Source organism: Biomphalaria glabrata, chromosome 17 (genome assembly GCF_947242115.1).
Source record: "Biomphalaria glabrata chromosome 17, xgBioGlab47.1, whole genome shotgun sequence".
Classification (NCBI taxonomy): domain Eukaryota; kingdom Metazoa; phylum Mollusca; class Gastropoda; family Planorbidae; genus Biomphalaria; species Biomphalaria glabrata.
In genome coordinates, this window is record NC_074727.1 from 28,699,138 (window position 1) to 28,704,137 (window position 5,000).

The window sequence follows — 5,000 nt, forward strand, 5'->3', positions numbered from 1 at the left end:
TGGTAGCCGTTTCTCATGCTCCCTCTCCGGAATCGAACCCTGATTCCCCGTTACCCGTTACAAACATGGTAGGCATATCACGTACCATCGACATTTGATAGGGCAGACATTTGAAAGATGCGTCGCCAGCACTAGGGCCATGCGATCAGCACAAAGTTATCCAGAGTCACCAATCGGGACGCCGCGCCCCGCGAAGGGCAACGGCGATTGGTTTTGAACTAATAAAAGCGCTCTTTCCACGAGGGTCGGAGCTTGGTAAGCATGTATTAGCTCTAGAATTGCCACAGTTATCCAAGTAGGATAGTTTTCATCTAATAAACATCGACTGATTTAATGAGCCATTCGCGGTTTCACCGTGAGACAGTGTGAACTTAGACATGCATGGCTTAATCTTTGAGACAAGCATATGACTACTGGCAGGATCAACCAGATAGCTATCATCGTCGCCGGGCCGGGCGGCCCGACTTGCTTAAGACGGTCACAGCGCTAGCCTTCGTAGGCCAGCGCCTGCTCGGGGCGGGAGAATGCTGTCCTTTCAAGAACAGGTCCCTTTTGCGTCCCCTCGCTTTTCTTCGCCAGACTAAACACAGAGGGGAGCCAGACGCGCGCTGGAGACTCGACCCTCCGTTCGTCCTTAACGGACCCAATTTCGTTTTGCCAACCCAGACGCCCGTTGCGAGGGCCGGGTTTCTACGAGACCAACTATCGAGCTCTCCGTGCCGCACGGAACTCTTTCCTACGTACAACACGCTTAATGCGACCAACTACGGACACCGCACGTGCCCGCGGCCCCAAGAGCAAGGGGAGCCGACGAGCTACGATCTCAAGTGCCGATCCAAGTTACTGGGAGACAGCGTACGTAAGAGTAAGCATGCCACACACAGTCGCGGATCAGCGAATACCGCCGTACAGAGCGCTTGCGTTAGCCTTGCCTCCTGTTAGCCAGCCAGACACCGTGAGAACCCGACGCGCCATTACCGAGCTCTCTGCTAGCCTTGCCTCGCGCCGCCGCCAGTGGTTGGCTTGTCTCGTCTCGACTGGCGGTGTTCGGTGCTCAGCATGATTTCGCATGCTCCACAAGTATCATTCCAGACGGTGTATTATTTACGCGATTTTTTCGTAGAAGTCTATGTTATAGGTTGGATTTTCTGGAAAGTTGTTGCGTTTTGAATCTTTGGCATAAGGGGTGTGGACGGTACGAGTGTGCGTGAGTGTGTGTGAGGGTGAATGAGCTGCATAAATTAGCATAAATTAGCATAAAATATACGCTGTTGAAAGCCAGTAAGTTTAATAAGTCTAGCTCTAGTAATCTAGTAGTAATTAACGACTATTGTAGTGGATGCACTATGTGTAGACATACAATGCACTATGTCTCCACACTAGATCTAGTATTTAAAAAATAAATCTAGTGTACCGTATATTTTAGTTTTTGGAGGGAGGGTATGTAGAATAGAATAAAATAGAATAGAAGGTAGGTGGGTGGATCTATGTCTATTTATTTATTTATTTATTAATTAGACTAGATCTAGCTTCTAGGGTATTCTAGATTTGTTTAGATTTGTTTCTTTTTCTTTAGTCAGTGGCGTTCTTTTTTGTTTTTAGAAATATGCAAATGGCAGCTTCCATTGAATAGAAATCTATCTAGATCTAGTACTACTAATACTAGATCTAGTTAATATAATATAAAGACTAGATTGACTAGATCTAGTATTGTAGTAGGCCTATTCTAGATCTGGTTCTATTAAATAAAATAGTAGATCTAGTAAGGTCTAGATTAGGCCCCTATGTTTGAATCAAAGTCAAAGTGTGTTTCTGATTCTCAGTGATTCTGTTCAATCTGTCTAGTCTTCTAGATTTAGATCTAGATCTAGTTACTTAAACTAGAGTTAGTATTAATCTAGTTAGTAGTAACTTGTAGTAGATGTATTAATATAATTATATGCTATATATTGGGCTAGATCTATAATAAATAGACAGTTACAGGTGGACCCAGGGACACCCCTGGAGACTGTGATAGATTAGATGATTTAATTATCTCAATGTCTAGATTAGATCTAGATAGTAGATATCTCTCTCTATCCATCTATCAATCCATCCATCCATCCTCTGCAGTGCAGTGCCAGGCTGAAGGCTACAACAACATGAGCTAGATTATCTAGATCTAGTTAAATCTAGTTAATTAAATCTAGTTAGTTAAATCTAGTCAAATGAAGTAACTCAAATAACTGTATTTTTCTTCATTTCTAGTCTAGAAATTGAATTAGATCTAGATCTATTATAGTAGAGTTAAGTAGAGTCTAGATCTAGTGAAAAATCTAGTGATCTAATCATAGGAAATTAATAAAACTTGTCATTTCAAGTTAATTTCTAATTCTTTTTAATTCTTTTTGTATTGCATAGTTAATAAATTGTTGCTGCTGCTGCTAAAATGATGACTGGTCTGGGGGCCCCTTTTGGTAACTTGAAAAATGTACATTTAAAAAAAGGCAGCACACCACACCATCTGTAGAGTAGAGTAGAGTAGAGTGCTGTCTTGATGTGTTGCTGCTTTGCTTGATGACAGTGCTGTCTGAACAAATGTTGCAGGTTCGACTCCTGCCCCAGGCAAATGATATCGGGACAAGGACATAAATGGCAGTGGGTACTATAAGCCTGGTGACCCACCGTTTGTTCAACAGCCTGTGCCTTTTAAGCAAAATTGAAAGTTTAATTTATACTGCATGTTTTATTTGCATATTAGCATTACTGTTAGCATGAGAAAGTTAGGGTTAGGGGGTAAGGCTTATCCTTAGCGTTGGTTGTTAGGCTCTCCGTTACTTTCAGCTCATGCTTAGGTTTTTTTTTTCTGTATTATGCTTAGTCTATACTTAGGGTTCGGCCTAGGCACGGCCAGCCTAGGGCTCGGCCAAGGTTAGGTTGATATGCCCTCTGTTGTTTCAGCTTATGCTTAGGGTATGTCTGTATTATGCTTAGGGTTTCTTCAGCATATAGTTGGGCCTATACTTAGGGTTCGGTCTAGGTGTGCGGCCTAGGGCTCAGCCAAGGATTAGGGTTAGGCTGATGTTGTTTGTTTCAGCTTAAGCTTAGGGTTTGTCTGCATTTTGCTTAGGTTTTGGCTTATAATTAGGGTTTCTTCGGCCTATACTTAGGGTTCGGTCTAGGTGTGCTGCCAGCCTAGGGGCTCGGCCAAGGGTTAGGGTTAGGTTGATATGCCCTCTGTTGTTTCAGCTTAAGCTGCATTTTGCTTAGGTTTTGGGTTATGCTTTTTTTTTTTTTTTTTCGGCCTATACTTAAGGTTAGGTCAGGCCTAGGGCCTAGGGCCTAGAATATTTTGCATCGGGGTACTAGTACTAAAGTACTAGTACCAGATTTATAGCTATACTAGCATAGAATCTAATGCATTAAAGATGACAGTGTTTGTATGTCTGTGTGTGTCTGCACTAGCGTTTTTAAAATTGCTAGGTACAATGGAATTAAGAACATTTTCACATTATATATTAAAAAAACTAGCCTATGTGATGCTCATTCTGAAAATTTAATATAACTATTTTGACATGTTATTTCATGCTATGGTATTGCTATGGTATTGCTATGCTATGCTATGCTATGCTATGCTATGCTATAGTGTGGTAAAGGTAAAGCTAAAAAGGCTATGCTATTCTACTCTATGCTATTGTATGCTATTCTGTTCTTTGCTATGCTTTTGTATGCTATTATGTTTTATTCCATACTGTACTACACTGCACTGTACTATTTTATGCTAATGCTAATGCTAAAGCTAATGCTAATGCTAACTCTAATGCTATTGCTAATGGTAATCCTAATGCTAAACCTAATGCTATGCTATGCTATGCTATGCTAAACTATGCAAAGCCAATCCTAATGCTAATGATAATGTCCTACTATAGATGCAATATATGCTATGCTCTTATGCTATTATGCGCTATGTTATATATACTATTCTAATCTATGCTAATGTTATGCTCCTTTGATGTTACTCGACTTGTATGGTAGCTATGATGCACTTCACCGAACGTCTAAGTTTCTTGCAAGAGCACTATGGGAGGACTAGTCCTTCCTTCCTTCCTTCCTTCCTTCCTTCCTTCCTGCTCTGATTTTTCAATAGGAGTTCATCTCAGGTGCCAGCAGCCGCGGTAGGTAATTCCAGCTCCACTAGCGTATATTAAAGTTGTTGCAGTTAAAAAGGTCGTAGTTGAAATAAATAAATAAATAAATAAATAGTGTGTGCGTGTGCGCGCTCGCGTGCGTGCGTGCGTGCTTCCTTGCTTGCATGCTTGCTTGCTTGCTTGCTTGCGCATTGTTTATTGTTCTTTAAAAAGACATGTAAATGTACACAAATGTTTTCTTGGAAGTTCTCCGAAGACTTATGAAGTGAAAAAAATGCGCAGACATTTAAAGGGGAGACTAACGAGAAAAAAAAAACAATCCAATAGATTTAGTTAAAACATATTTATAACCTCCCTTAACAGTAGTTTAAAATTATGAGGTACCAGACTTGCCCTCCAATTATTTGGAGCATACTCTATATTTTCCGTTGTTTTTATTTTATTTTTCAAATGAAGTTAATTCTTATATATATTATATATGAATCTTTCTAAATGAAATAGTCTTGTAATGGTTGTATTTTTATTTTCTAAACATGCAAGGATATTCAATGGCTTGAAATTAATATTACTGAAACCCGGGAGGGTAGTGGGGGGGAAATAGGGGTAGGCTTGGGGGGGGGGGGGGTGGGGGGTGGGGAGGGGGGAGGGGAGGGTGGGGTGAAAGGTATTGTTTATTTTTCTTTAAAAAAAAAAGGTAAATGTACACAAGTCATGATGCATGTTTTCTTGGAAGTTCTCCAAAGACTTATGAAATGAAAAATGTATTTCGTTCGGGTGGTGTGTAAATATGTGTAGCTTGGATCAGAATTGAATTAAGAGAAAACAAAAAAAAACAAACGTACAACTATGAAAACAAAAAGCTCTTCATAGTAG

At 40.4% G+C, this 5,000-nt stretch overlaps 1 non-coding gene across 1 annotated transcript in view; it reads right to left on the reverse strand.

Moving 5' to 3' along the window:
* The window catches only part of LOC129923829 (small subunit ribosomal RNA), a 1,848-nt gene extending 1,415 nt beyond the window's left edge, over nt 1–433 (reverse strand). The window contains exon 1 of the ribosomal RNA XR_008775774.1: nt 1–433. This exon is cut by the window's left edge and continues 1,415 nt beyond it. This is a non-coding gene — a ribosomal RNA (small subunit ribosomal RNA).
* Between the last annotated feature and the right edge of the window lie 4,567 nt (nt 434–5,000).